At 44.9% G+C, this 15,227-nt stretch overlaps 1 protein-coding gene across 9 annotated transcripts in view; it reads left to right on the plus strand.

Moving 5' to 3' along the window:
* The window catches only part of Lef1 (lymphoid enhancer binding factor 1), a 136,894-nt gene that overhangs the window by 76,864 nt on the left and 44,803 nt on the right, over positions 1 to 15,227 (plus strand). The window lies entirely within an intron of this gene.

The following is a 15,227-nucleotide window of genomic DNA, read 5'->3' on the forward strand; positions in this document are numbered from 1 at the left end:
TCAAGCACAGGTCTTCCACCTTCTGAAAGTGGCAAACAGCAGAAGGCTGAGGACCCTCAAGCAGTGGAGGGACAATGCCCTTTAAAGCAGCCCAAGAGACGGTGGCTGAGCCTATTTAGGATGAATGTCTGGAATTTGCTCCAGTCACGTGGCCCTTGCATTGCCAGGCTGTGCCCACTCCAGCTCTGGCACCATAGCGTTATGTGGCATTCCACATACTGAGAAATACAGCTGATGCCTCTGCCCCCTATGCTCTGCATGGGACACAGAGAACGCATCCCCCAGCCTACGTTCTCACCCACCCTCTGTCGCCTGTTATTTCTCAGTGGCCTACACATACTATTTCTGAAAAATTGTTTTCCAAATGTGTTTCCATGTTAAGTTCGTGTGTATGGGGGGGTGTACATGTGTGCACTTGTATGTGGAGACCAGAAAACACCGTGAATGCTATTCATCAGGAACACTGTTCACCTGGTTTTTGTTCCCTTTGTGACAGGGTCTCCCATTGGCCTGCAGTTCACCCAGTGCGCTAGACCAGCTGGTCAGCAAGCCCCACGGGTGCACCCATCCCCGCCTCTTCGGCACTGAGATTACAGGTGTGCAACACCACACCTACCTTTTTAAAAGACGAGGTTGGTTTTGAGGATTGAACTCAGGTCTTCATGCTTGTAAGGAAAGCACTTTATCAGCTGAACTATTTTCCCAGCCCCCTGCATCAACTCCTTTCAACACGCTGACTAAACTTGAGCTGTCATTACGCTAATGACTTATTGTGTCACAATGGGCAAAGCATCTCTCTGTGTCGCTATAGGACAGCAGTTTTTAATCTAGAGCTCATGGACCAGGGCTCATGGTCCATTCGGCTCCTCATCCTCCCCCTATGCACACTGTGGTTCCACAGCCCTCTGATCTGTGACTCCACCAGGTTTTCAGCCTGTGGTCCACAAAGTGTTTTGACCAAAAAACTTGTCTTCCCCCCAAACATCCACTGCAAACAGTTCTGTGCATGCACGCGTGTTTGCGTGCACACACACACACACACACACACACACAGAGCAGCCCCAGCCTCCTGCAGCAGCTAGTCCAGCGGGACCAGCCCTGCTAATCTTGCCTCCTCAGATGCTGGCCAGCTTTTCTTTCGCCAGGGATTCTTTGTTCAGCCTCAGAATTAGCTCCTAAATCACCTTGTAATAGTTTGCCACTAGCACAGTAAATCTCAAATCTGTTTTGGTCTGTCTTTTGGCTTGCTTATCTTGACTGAAAGCAGTCCTCTTAATTTTCAAAGGACAATCTTTAACATGAGAAATAAGTGGCGAATTTAGAGGATTAGGGTGTGGCAAAGGTGTTGTGAAATCATCCAGACAAGAGGATGTTGCAACTGCACTAACCGCTTACACAGTGAAACTGTTCATCTGTTCGGCACAAAATGGATATGTGTAATCACGTTCTAGCATTCAGTCTAGCCTGGGTGACCTTGGCAAAACTCAACCCCTCTGACCTTGGTGTTCTTCTGTGAGACTGGGACATGCATTTGATCGTGAATGTAAAGCATTGCTCATAGTTTCCAGAATTAGTAACTATGTGGTGAATGTCCTCTCTCCATCTTCCTCACTCATCCACCCAGGCTTAACTCTTGTCATTCATACTTCCTCTTGTTATAATTATCTTCCTAGGTTTAGCTCCACACTACCATCTTGATTTCTGAAATTGTTTCAGACATTAGTAGGGACTAAGGAATGGTGACACAATTCTGTGACTTTACAGTCACCCTAAAGTATCAACGTATTAAGTTAAAATACAGCCTAAGTTCTGGCAGAATCTTCTACTAGAACAGTTGCATGTAACCATTAAACAGGGATTATTCTAAAACTTTTCATAAAAGACAAATAATTGCCCAAAATCTTGCTGACTGTTAATGTTGAGGACATGCCAACGTGCTGCTCAAATTGTCTTTAAAATAAGTTTATTTTGATTCTCTACTTAGTAGTGTGTGTGTGTGTGTGTGTGTGTGTGTGTGTGTCTTACATTCCTTTAGTTCTGACCTTCAGTTAACTGTGGACTCTCCCCCTGGTCACAGCCCTCCCTGAGCTCCCGGATTTGGGAAGCAGGCAAGGCAGGGCTGGCTGTGTGGCTCCTGGTTCCTGGTTCTTCCCTCTGAAGCCCGGGAGTGCACACATGCTTGGAGCTCCAGCCTCAGGATGAGCAACCACAACCCTAGCCAGGCCTCAGAACTTTCAAGTGTAATCAGAATAATTACAGCATCGAATAATAATGTGCGTGATGGCACTTCATTCTTATCTGCAGAGAATTAATTGACAATTATGGATAGAAAAATTGGGAAAGTGGGTTTTTTTTTGTCTTATAGCACCCCAAACTTGACACGGCTGCCCTTTCCCTTTGCTCCCCTACCCTTGCTGCTGACACCAGGAAATAGATTATTGGGGTGGGCCTGGGATACTCACAGAAGCCTTTTCAAAGCACAGAGGCATCTCTGCCAGCCATGGAAAAAGAAGCCAGAGATTGAAAACTCAGAAGGATTACACATTAATGTCTTGATGGTGAAGGGGATTACTTGTCAAGAAGTGTGGGATTCCCCTCACCCCACATACAGTAACCATCAAGGCAATGAAAACAACCACAGGGAACCAATTCTAACACCAAACATGAGCCTCCAAATAGTAACTTGCCTGGCCAGAACCATGAGTTTGGCCCTGTGATACCCTGACAGAGACCCCTGTCCCACTGCAGACTCCTGTTCCCTGGAAATCACCAGATAAAGAATCATGGTCTGCTAACTTGGTAGTGTTTCATGCAGCAATAGAAAGTGAAGATAGGGCTGGAGAGTGGTTTGTCATTTAAGGCACTTTTGCCCGCAAAGCCTAAGAACCCACGTTCAGTTCCCCAGAGTCCACATAAGTCATATGCACATGGTGGCACATGAATCTGGCATTTGTTTGCAATGGCTGGAGGCCCTGGAATGCCCATTCTCTCTCTCCCTAACAAATCAATAAACAAAAAGAAAATCTTTTAAAAAAGGAAGTGAAGATAAATGCAAGTCCCTGTTTGTGATGTAAAGGGAGGAATTTTTTTCTTAAAAGGAGTTGACTTTCATGTTGAAAGCTTGTTCAGACAACTAGTCGTAGAGATAGGGATTGAGTGTCTTGGTTTTGCAGGACCTGCACTGTGTTGTGCTAAGTCTCCTTCTAGGGAGAAAACACGGCCGCAAACAGCAGTGCAGCAAGGTGGCCGGGGAGAGTCGCGGTTCTGGCACCGTGAGTGTCTTGCAGGCAAGCTGACTTTACCTGAGGAAAATGAGGAAAGACTACAAACACAGATTTCCCAAATCACTTTTTTAAAAAATTATTTATTTATTTATTTATTTGAGAGCGACAGACACAGAGAGAAAGACAGATAGAGGGAGAGAGAGAGAATGGGCGCGCCAGGGCTTCCAGCCTCTGCAAAAGAACTCCAGATGCGTGCGCCCCCTTGTGCATCTGGCTAACATGGGTCCTGGGGAACCGAGCCTCGAACCAGGGTCCTTAAGCTTCACAGGCAAGCGCTTAACCACTAAGCCATCTCTCCAGCCCCCAAATCACTTTTGAAAAAAAAATAATTTAGAATTAAAAGGACATAAGTCTGAGACTCTATACAATGTTAGAGGAAAGTCACTGAAAAAAAATGTTTAAATGCAATTGAAGTGAATAGGGTATGTGTTTTTGTTTTTGAAAAACTATTTTAATTAATTAATTAATTTGCAAGCAGAGAGAGAGAGGAAATGGGCATGCCAGGGCCTCTCGTCACTGCAAGCTCCAGATACATGAACCACTTTGTGGATATGGCTTCACGTGGGTACTGAGGAATTGAACCCAGGCTGTCCAGCTTTGCAAGCAAGTGCTTTTAACCACTGAGCCATCTTTCCAGCCCCTGGAATATATTCTCATTTTATTTTTCAAAATTTCCCTTTGTTAGTGGGGCTGGAAAGATGGCTCAGTGGTTCAAGGTGTTTATTTGCAAAGCTTGCCAGCCCAGATTCAATTTCCCAACCACCTTCCTAAGCCAGGCACAAAAAAAGTAGTGAAAATATTTGGCATTCATTTATAGCAGCAAGAGGCCCTGGTACAGGCGCACGTGTGCGTGTGTGTGCACACGTACATATTTTTTTAATTTTTTTGTTCATTATTTATTTATTTAAGAGTGACAGAGACAGAAAGAGGCAGATAGAGAGAGAGAATGGGCGCGCCAGAACTTCCAGCTACTGCAAACAAACTCCAGATGCGTGCGCCCCCTTGTGCATCTTGGAGAATTGAGCCTTGAACCGGGGTCCTTAGGCTTCACGGTCAAGCGCTTAACCACCAAGCCATCTCTCCAGCCCACACATATTTTTAATTGACAAATAACTCTCTTGATTTATAGATTTAATTTACAAACTAGTAACAAGAGGAAAGAAATGGTAGCTTAATATATCACACAGCCATTCCATATTTGCAACCATGAATTAACTTCTCTCCGAAATCACTTAAGGTGACACCTTTCACCTGAGTGGCCCAGATTATCCATCTTTAACAGCCAGTTACATGCTATCACTTTACCTCAGGCTGGCAGGTCCCACAGTGTGCTCTAGACCTTTAAGTCAAGAGTCCCCAGAGTCAGGGCTGGAGAGATGGCTTAGTGACTAAGCAAAGCTAAAGGATTCCGGTTCGACCCTCCAGGACTCACGTAAGCTAGATGCACAAAGAGGTGCACGTGTCTGGAGTTCATTTGCAGGGGCTGGAGGCCCTGGCGTGCCCATTCTGTCTATCTCTCTCTCTTTCTGTCTCTCAAATAAATAAACTTTAAAAAGAAAAACAAAAGTCCCCAGAGTCAAAGTGATCCTCGGAGTAGCACTAGTGCACTCTGTCTTTCTCACTGTGTGGGCCTCTGCATTGGCAGAGCAGCAGCTGCGTGGATGACGGCTGGTGACTTGCGTAGTACTCATGGCATTCTGCACTGCTCCACCAGAAAAGGCCAGTGTCACCTAGAATATCCTCACGGAGCCAGCTAAAACTGCTAATTTCATTGCCTCTTGATCCTGAAGTATATAACTGACCAACTAGCCCTTCCAACTTTTATGTTTGACATACTTTCTCACAAAAGAGCTAACTGCATCCTGGCACTTCAGCCAAAACAGTTGGTATCATTTATTGCTAGTTACAAAATTTGGGCTTTCAAGTGAAAGTTAGAATTTTACTGTGATATTATTCCAAATCTATTTCAATGAAAACAGTCATATTAATGAATTTTTTTTTTTTGTATACTTGTGGTTTGATTCAGGTTTTTCCCATAAACTAAGGTGTTCTGAATGCTGGGTTCCCAGCTGATGGAGATTTGGGAATTACCGTCTCCTGGAGGCAGTGTAAAGAAATGCAGGAAAGAGAGGGTCACTGAATTTGCAACATGGTCTTGTGTTTTGGAAATGGCTGTGGGAAGTGTGAAGCAGGTTAGCTGGTTTGCCTGAATGGAGACCCATTGGAGCTGTGAGGATGAACCGTGGCTTGCAGTGGAGACCCAGTGGAGATGCTGGGACCATGAGATGGCTGCTAAGGAGAGCTGCCAGCCGCAGATGAAGTTTTGCAGAACTGTGAGTAGCCTAGCTGGAGGGGTAGAATTAGAATAGCAGAGTCTTGTTGCCGGTTAGAAGTATCAGACTTGGAGAGTTGTCACTGACTAGAGCTGTTGGACTTGAAGCTACAGAGTTTGATGTTTTCCCTCATTGTTTTAAATCTTGTATTGGCTGAATATTTCTTTGCTATGCCCAATGCCATCTTTTACAGTGTGAATGTTTTTGGAGGTTTTTTTTTCCCCCCTGTTATGGCTCAGTTAAAAGGCCTTGGATGGGCTGGAGGGATGGCTTAGCAGTTAAGGTATTTGCCTGAAAAGCCAAAGGACCCAGGTTTGATTACCCAGGACCCACGTAAGCCAGATGCACAAGGGGGTGCACACGTCTGGAGTTTGTTTGCAGTGGCTAGAGGCCCTGGAGCATCCATTCTCTCTCTCTCTCTTCCTCTTTCTCTGTCAAATAACTTATATTTTTTAAAAAGACCTTGTACTATGGGGATGTTTGAATATCATTTGGATTGATAAAAAAATGTGGGGACTTTTGAAAGTTGGACTGAATGCATTGCATTTTACATCATGGATGGTTAACAGTTTATAGGGACCGGGGTGGAATGTGGTAGTTTGATTTAGGTGTCCCTCATAAACTTAGGTGTTCTGGATGCTAGGTTCCCAGCTGATGGGATATTTGAGAATTAATGCCTCCTAGAGGCATGTTGGGGGCAGGCTTATGGGTATTATAGCCAGTGAACCCTTACCAGCGTTTGGCACACTCTCCTGTTCCTGTTGTCCATCTGATGTTGGCCAGGAGGTGATTTCCACCCTCTGCTCATGTCATCATTTCCCCTGCCATCATGGAGCTTCCCCTCGAGTCTGTAAGCCAAAATAAACCCCTTTTTCCCAAAAGCTGTTCTTGGTTGGATGATTTCTGCCAGCAATGTGAGCCTGACTGTAACAATACCATAATGAAATAGTTCAACCTTGAACAACAGGATTTGCCAAAGGATCATTGCATAATGTGAGAAAATCACATGTGAGTAGATTCAAAGTACAAGATAGTCCCAGGGTGCTCATGTAGGAAGACTGATTTTTAAGGGTTATGATTTACTCTGCAGCTAGCCTTCAGGCAACACTCTAACTCTTGGCCAGTTTTGGTGCATTATGAGGAAGCAGTGCTACAGTCTCTTAAAAACCTACTGAAACAACTCTATACTTACTCCAGTAGCATATCCATGTGAAGTTGACTGAACCAATGTGTCACTGTAGAGTTTGAGTACAGAAACAGATTGTGAAAATCTAGTTGGCTTTTCTTAAAGCAGACACTGAAGAGGTTTGCAAGCAAATATAAAACAATATGACTCTTCTTATTAATTTTTTTATTTTTTATTTACCTCTGCCTCCTGAGTGGTGGGATTAAAGGTATGCGCCACCACATCCGGCTTGTTTGGTTTTTGATGCAAAGTCTCACTCTACCCCAGACTGGCCTTGAAATCATAGTGATTCTCCTACCTCAGTTTCCTAAGTACTGGGTGTAAAGGCATAAGCATTACTTCCTGGCTTGAGTTTGCCTTTTCAATTTTTATTTATTTATGAGAGAGAAAGAAAAAGAGCATGCATGGGTACCAGGGCCTCTAACCACTGCAAAAGAACTCCAGAGGCATGTGCCACCAGTGACACGGGCTAACGTGGGTTCTAGGGAGTTGAACCTGGGTCATTAGGCTTTGCAGGCAAGGACCTTAACCACTAAACCATCTCTCCAGTCCAAGTCTGCCTTTTTAAGACGAAGTAAATATTTTTTGATTAATTTTGAACATGATAAGTATGTATAGATACTTACAGATGGGGCTGGGTACAATGGCTCAATGGATAAAGCTGTTACTATGTAAGTGTAAGCACCTGAGTTTGACTCCCCAGAGCCCATACAAAGCTACAGGCTGTAGCATGAGCCTTTATAAATTGCCTTGTCTATGGCTCACACACACACACTTGCACTTACCCACATCATGCACTCATACACCAAAAGATCTGCATAAACAAAGGCTCATTAGGATGCTGTGATTGTTAAAAGTATAAAGGTTTCCTGAGAGTTTGAGACCTGCTGTAAGAGATTCTTAAAAACGAGCAAGCCTAGATCGTGCTGTCTGTTAGAGGTGATCACATACAGGTAATGAGTAGACTCATCGCCTTACAGAGAACTGGGAGAAGAGTGGGTGCTCTAAACTTGTTTGTTTTTAATGCAGCTCTACTGACAGTCTGAGTCTTGCTAGTAACACCCATCTCCAAGTTGCCCCTGTGTGGATGTTTATTACAGTGGGGGCTCATGGAGGGCCACAGTCACCTGCACTGTGGTTTGGAACAGAGGTGGAGAGTGGAGCTCAGCGCCTTGCAGCGTGGCCAGGCAGAGCAAGGACTTTGGTATCACGCTAGAGCCCGCACACCTCAGCTGCCCGCTAATTATTACTTAGCTCTGTGTTCAAAAGGACTTGGCCCCTTCATCTATAAAAGGGAGTAATGATAGCCACTTGCGTGGAGACATGCCAGGGCATATCCAAATGCACTCCTACAGCAAGGGGCACCCTCCTGATGGCCAATTCACTGCTCCCCTCGCAGGGGTATCTGATGACCGCAGAGGTCCCTCTCCAGATGATCTTTTGGCATTGGAGCTGGACTCCAGGAAAGGTGGGGCCTTCAGAGGCCAGAGTCAACTTGCCATCTGGAAAAGGCTACCACGTCACAGCCAGGAGTGCTGTCAGGCATGAGAGCCACAACGGACCTGAACCAGATGCTTGGCCTTGGAGGATAAGGGGAAATTTTCCAGTACAGAATGTTATTCCAAGGTCTAGTTAGTGCAAGAATCAGTGGACCCTCTTGGTAGACTAACTCTGTCCTGTGTGTGAGAAGGCTGGAGAAGCTCCGGTCCCCAGAAAAGAAGGCGAAGACACAGCCTGGAGACACAAGGCTTGATTTTATGAGTACCAGACGGTTTTTCAGAGTTCAGTCAAAAGGAAAAGGCCACCAAGAGTGTTGAGACCAGATGAAATCCCTCATCTCAGCAAGCTGGCGGGGTGTTAAATTCCCCTGCATTCAGTTGTTAGAGGAACGCCCCTGGTAAAAGGAGCAGTCCGCTGTAACGGGACTCGGCAGCTCTGCGCCTGCTTGCCTGGTTATGTGGGTTTAGCTGAAATCCAGAGATGTACCAAGTGAGCACCAACTACAGGGCCTGCCAGACCCTCAGCCAAATCCTCCGCTTCCGCAAGGCCCGAAGCCCTGACCTGGAGGGAGGTGAGCCACTTTTCAGTCCTTCCCAGAACCCCATCACCAGCTTTCAGGACACCTCGAGGGCCTGCCAGTGGTGAGTGGGTCATTTCTGGGAAGCTGGCTTAAGGGATGGCTCTCAGGTCCCAAAGAGGCACCCACTTTATGTCCACAGGAGGTGTGGGTTTTATTGGCTGTAACGCCAAAGAGGTTCTTACCTGCAGGGACCAGCCTGGGTGGCAGCCAGCCAAGCCTCTCTGGCATGTTTGCCAGTTGTGGAGAGAGTGGGGACAGTTGAGTTTCTGCACCTCTGACCACCTCAACTGAAGTTCCTCTTTGTCTGAGATCACTGCCGCGCCCGGGAGGGATACCACACAGTCATTGCACACATGTCACACACTGTCAGGTGTGACCCAGCTGGTCAACTCAGCGTCCAAGATTTTACAAACTTGGCTCTTCAGAGTTGCCATGTGGTGGTTCTGGAAATGAACTTGACTTTCAGAGCCAGACCTTGGAGTCTTCAGTAGCTGCATGCCCTTGGGAAAGTTATGTATCTTTCCTGTGTTGTTGCCTCATCTGAAAGAGGAGCATAATAATAATATCCCCTGAGGAGGCTGTGAGGACAAAGCAGTGCGCACACCTACAGCAAGTGCTCGGTCAGCGTTAGTTGCTGGGACTGTCATGTGGGACAGGAGTAGGGCAGCCCAATAGCGATGCTTCTGAGCTTGGGTAAGGATTTCAGCCGTTCCACTACACAGCCACACGTGAGTGCTGAGTGCAGGAAAGAGATACGTCCTCTGTGTCTGTCTCTAATATTGTCTGCCCTTCTAGTACCTACCCTTTCCATCCTCGTGATGTTTCCTTTGCTTACACGTCTCTCTTGCCCGAGAGTGAAGAAGGTGCAGTTAGAATCAGTCTGTGGCTTCACTCATCCACTCGCTGCTTTATGAGCTTAAGGAGGTGACTCAACCTCTTTTGAGTAGGAATGGAGATTTGGGACAACTATAGGCTGCCAGAAATGAAACACAGGACACCCATTAGGACTGTCTCTGCTGAGTGCTTCTCTACTAGAGATCCTGAGATTTACTTGGTTACCCCTGAATGAAAAAGAATTGGAGGGCTGGAGAGATGGCTTAATGGTTAAGCGCTCGCCTGTGAAGCCTAAGGACCCCGGTTCGAGGCTCGGTTCCCCAGGTCCCACGTTAGCCAGATGCACAAGGGGGCGCACGCGTCTGGAGTTCGTTTGCAGAGGCTGGAAGCCCTGGTGCGCCCATTCTCTCTCTCTCTCTCTCTGTCTTTCTCTCTGTGTCTGTTGCTCTCAAATAAATAAAAATTTAAAAAAAAAAAGAATTGGAGTAACGCCTTCTTGTCTTCTAGCGTGGTGGGAAACTGAGTAGGAACCATGGAACCTAGTGGAGAGGAGAGAGCTCCGTGGGCTCTAGAACACCCCCACCAGCAGCTCTCCGGGCTCTCGAGCTCTTGTCCACATTAGCAAAGCATGGAAGGTGCGCCCTCAGAGGAGGGTAAATCGTGAACTGATTAGGGAGAGTTTCCATAAGAGGGAAAACAAAGCAGAGAAGTTCCTCCATTCCCAGCCTGGAAGGGAACAGGGAGGAAGGAAACCAGGAAAATTTTCCTCACACAACTCCAAGGAAGAAGCCTCTGAGGAAGGGAAGAAGAGGAGAAAGCTTCTAAGTGCTGGCAATAACAGGTGGGCCGCCATTTCAGGCCCTAAGGGCCCTTTATAAGAGTCAGGCAACCAATTAGAATGAGCCACGTCATCAGGGTGAGGTATGTAAGGGGAGATCTGATTGGCTGGTGGGCCCACCCATGCAGGCTAAACCCAGAAAAAGGAGGCTGCCTCTTGTAGCCAGTTTAGATGAGAGGGGATCAGTCTTGAGTTCTAGTCCTGAGGGCCTGGCCAGAAGCATTCATGTTTCTGCGGGCTGACTATCAGGAAAAAGCTAGCCTGCTCTTAATCCGTATTACTGGGTTATAAAAAGTTAGGTACTCTGTGACTGATGCCTGGGCATGTTGCTGGAGGTGAGCGTTGAACCAGGCTGTACTGTCACAAGCGCTACCAGCAGTCCTGGCTTGACCACCCGATTCCCTGGAATCCTCTGTTTCTCAGTTACCTGTCTTATAAGGGGCTGGGACTGTGAATGTGCTTTTGGTTTCTTGCAAAGGCTTAGAATTAAACCTACATGGACTCTCTCTCATCTCCACTTGATACCACTTGATGCTTCTTTTGCAGATTTTGCTTCCTTATTTATTGATTGATTGATTGATTGAGAGCGACAGACACAGAGAGAAAGACAGATAGAGGGAGAGAGAGAGAGAGAGAATGGGTGCGCCAGGGCTTCCAGCCTCTGCAAATGAAATCCAGACGCATGCGCCCCCTTGTGCATCTGGCTAACGTGGGACCTGGGGAACCGAGCCTCCAACTGGGGTCCTTAGGCTTCACAGGCAAGTGCTTAACCGCTAAGCCATCTCTCTAGCCCCCCCCCCTTTTTTTAAAGAGAAAGGAAGAGACAGAGAGAGAATTACCACACTAGAGCCTCAACCACTGCAATTGAACTCCAGATGCTTATGCCACCTAGTGGGCATGTGCGACCTTGTGCTTGCCTCACCTTTGCATGTCTGGCTTAGGTGGGATCTGGAGAGTCTATCATGGGTCTTTAGGTTTCATAGTCAAGCGCCTTAACTGCTAAGCCATCTCTCCAGCCCTTGTTTTTATTTTTAAACACGTTGTTTATCACTAAAATGTACCCTGTGCTGCTTGGCCCCCTTCTAAGCCCCTAGAAAGTAAGCCGATATCAATACTAGAGCAGTGCTTGGGAAGTTTCAGGTGCTAAATGAATAAATACACAACCCCGCATGTACAACTGCAGATGATGTCACTATGTATATTTGTCTCAGGTTATTCTTGGTTATTATTCCCCTCATCTACTCTTCACCTGAAAATAGACCATATTGTGATTTGGAGATTAGAAGAATATAATTAAGAAAGGAGGGGCTGGAGAGATGGCTCAGCTGTCAAAGGAGCTTGCATGAAAAAGCCTCATGGCCTGGGTCTGATTTCCCAGAATCCATGGAAAGCCAGATGCACAAAGTAGTGCACTCTTGTGTGGCATTTTTCAATGGAGTTCATTTGTAGTGGCACTCCATTCATCCCTCATCTCTCTCAATAAATAAATACTTGAGAAAAAAAAGAATGATTGTACTGTCTTAAAATTTAACCTTGTGTTCTTACTGTACAGGTCACTGAGATGCACAGTTTGGGGCTGGTATCCTGAACTAGTTTTGATGGTTTTTTGAGCTAATTAAAACAAAGTTATGTTGTCTTCCTCCCCACATATTTAACTGAAGTACTAGGGCCAGGGTTTTAACTGTGTGCATGCATACATATGTACACAAGCCAGAAACACCTGAGATCAAGGGAAACCTACACCTTTAAGGCTGAGGACACTGGGCCATCAGGGCACCCAGCCAGGTACCTGCAGTGCAGGTTGGAATCCATGTTGTTAGCGTTTATATATGCGGTAGGTATGGCCTGCAGACGGCAGAAATATGCCCCTTAGAATTCTGCTCACACATCTCGAGATTTCATATTGCTTTTATTATTTGGCCACAAAAGTGGACGAAATCCTTGTTGGCTTCAGCACACCTACTAGTACTGCTGTCGCTCTCCGTCTCGCAAAGTGTAAGACAAGGCCGGAGCTTAAATTAAAATCCCCAGCTTCTTATCTCCATCCCACAGGAAAGCAAATCTGTGTTGAAAACCGTAAAATTAAGAGGAGAGCAAGGATAGCATAATTTAGCAAAGATTCATGGCACCAGATTCTGAGCTGTGTGACTGGAGGGGTAGGTCAGACATTAAGGAGAGGCTGCCTGCAAATGCAAATTCCTTAAGGTGGTGCTCTGGAAACAAGAAAGGCATGCAAAATGTATAGATATTTCCACAAGATGTTTGCACTGCTTCCTCCAACAACCCTAAGAAAATGTCTTTGTAGATTATTGGGCAATTATGTTTCTTTTGAGACTTTTAATATGAAAGTCAAAGCAGTTACTCCAAACTAAAGTTGAAATACATCCATTTTTAGCATTTGAGTCTTGAGATTTTTTTTTCCTATCTTAAAAAGTTTATAATGATATTCTTCCCACACCCACTCTCTACCTCAGATAGCATTCTAAATTCCTCATATTTAAGAGACTCCATATATCTAGCAAATAAATACATTATTAATACTGAAAGGCATTCAGATACATTTTTAGCCTTTTACCCATTCATATGCATGGATGTTTGTGTTAAGGTGTGTAGAGAAAAATTGTATGGCTTTGATAATGGTACTCCATTTAATAAATGCCATGGGCTATGTGAGTGGTACAAGTCTTGCCATCAGAGAGGAGCTAATAATTATAAAGTAGAAGAAGCGTAATTACCGGACTATCTACAAAGGTGTCTACTGAGGGCTGTTATAGTAAGCAGTATGGAAATTAAATCATTGTCCAAAGAAAAGGGATTTTTCTCCCCTTTACCTTTCTTCTCTTTTGGATGGAGGCTCTAATGATAGGGTATAAAGAGAATTGTTACCAAGACGATTGTTCTTCGTTTTCCTGATGGTAGCTCTTCCCATAGAACCACACTCTTTTCAAACTTAATTGGCTAATAAAAAGCATCAAAATCAAAGTTAGCCTGTATGGTACATGCACACCAAGATGTGTTGTGGGGGCTTCTTGGCAATCCGGACATGGCCCTACATTTAAGCAATCCACATTGGTCATCACGTCAGGCCACTTCCTCAGTTTTTAATATGAATGTTTGCTTTTGGAGAGATTCATTTCACATGTGTTTTTGTCCACAATACAGGAAGATCTTACTAATTCGAACTAATTATGGTGAAAACATGCCTGAACCGGCAAATTCATTATGCTCTGTTCCTCTCAAGCCTGTGCAGTTCATTACTGCAGTTTCCAAATGGGCATCTTCCTGAGGCTGCTTTAATTTAATAATCCTTTGCATGTGTGTAATTATGTTATGCTTCCTGTCTTTGGGGGAGAAGCATGAGGTTTCTTATCATTTTTTAAAATTCACAGATGAAATTGTATGTACTCATCATGTATAACATGTTTGACAGATATATGTATTACAAAATGGTTAAATCTAGCTGAATAGCATACGAGTTATCTCACAAAGTTATTTTGTGGTGAAAACACTTAAAATTCACTCTTGTGTGGCATTTTTCAAGAAGACAATGTATGGGGCTGCATATGGCGGCACACACCAATAATCCAGGTCCTCAGGTAGGTGGCGCTAGAGAATATTGAGTTCTAGGCCAGCCTGAGCTCTCTGTGTCCCTCTTCCCTCTCCCACACACATGAATACAATATATCGACATTTAGTTAGTTTCTTTAAAATGATCATTGTAATTAGGTTAAATCTGTATAAAGTTTTCATTACCTTACTAACTTATTATGTAAGAGTTTTCTTGGGAGATAAGAGCTTAAACTTTGCCATTAGAATGATCACAGATTTCAAATTGATGATGTGCAAACATATAATCTGAATTTAAGAAGAAACTTACTGTGTGGGGGGTTGGAAAGATGGCTCAGCAGGTAAGATGCTTGCTGCTCAAGTAAGAGGAAATAAGCCCAGGTCCCCAAACCTTTGCGTGGTTTTTTTTTTTGTTGTTGTTGTTGTTTTTAAACTGGGGCTGGAGAGATGACTTAGCAATTAATGTGCTTTCTTGTGAAGCCTGAGGACCCAGGTTTAATTCTCCAGTACCTATGTAAACCAGATGCACAAGGTGGTACATGCATCTGGAGTTAGTTTGCAGTGGCTAGAGGCCCTGGCATGACCATTTTCACTCTCTCTCTTTCATAAATAAATTAAATTAAAAATAAAGAAGCTAGACATGGTTGCATATGTCTGTACCCCTGTGCTGGGTGGAGTTGAAATGGAAGAATTGCTGGGGCTCCCTGTTCAGCCCATGTAACCAAAGTAAAAAACAAAAAACAAAAACCCAGGAGCTCTAGGTTCATTGAAAGACTCTGTGCCCGGGAAATAAGGCAGAGGAGTGAAAGAAGAGACACCCAACGTCTTCCTCTGGCTTGTGCTTGGGGTGTGCACATCGGCACACACACACGCATTCACACGTATCACACACCCCAAAACTGTTACTGTTATATGGCTTTGGATTTCTAAATAATAAAATTTGGTTGTAAGAGGACCCAGTGACTAAATTATTTGGGAGGCTGAGGCAGGAGGATCTGGAGTTCAAAGCCAGCCTGAATAACTTGATGAAATGTGTCTCAAGTGAAAGAGTGGAGGCTATAGCTCAGTGGTAGAGTATTTGTCTAGCATGTACAAGGCCCTGGTC

The sequence above is a fragment of the Jaculus jaculus genome, chromosome 2 (genome assembly GCF_020740685.1).
Source record: "Jaculus jaculus isolate mJacJac1 chromosome 2, mJacJac1.mat.Y.cur, whole genome shotgun sequence".
In the NCBI taxonomy this organism is placed as follows: Eukaryota; Metazoa; Chordata; class Mammalia; order Rodentia; family Dipodidae; genus Jaculus; species Jaculus jaculus.